This window comes from Myotis brandtii, unplaced genomic scaffold (genome assembly GCF_000412655.1).
Source record: "Myotis brandtii unplaced genomic scaffold, ASM41265v1 scaffold403, whole genome shotgun sequence".
NCBI classification, from domain to species: Eukaryota; Metazoa; Chordata; class Mammalia; order Chiroptera; family Vespertilionidae; genus Myotis; species Myotis brandtii.
Window position 1 is genome coordinate 447,508 of NW_005365474.1, and position 290 is coordinate 447,797.

Genomic DNA, 290 nt, shown 5'->3' on the forward strand with positions numbered 1-290 from the left:
GCAGGCTCACCCTGACCTGCACGCAGGCTGACACCACCCGCTCTGTCCGTCTGGCCTCCGTCCCCTCCTGGTCTTGCTCTAGTCCCCCGTCCTGGGCTTGGGCAGGCACCCCATGTGCACACACCTGGGACGTGGTCTTGGGCCCAGCGGTCCTCACACGGGGCCCTGGACGTCTCAGTTTGCAACAGGACAGCAGGGCTGCAGCCCTTCGTGTTCCCCAGGCCACAGGGCCTGGCCTCCTGATCCAGCTGCTCTGTGTCAGGGGGAGGCCACGAGGCCACACAGCCCCC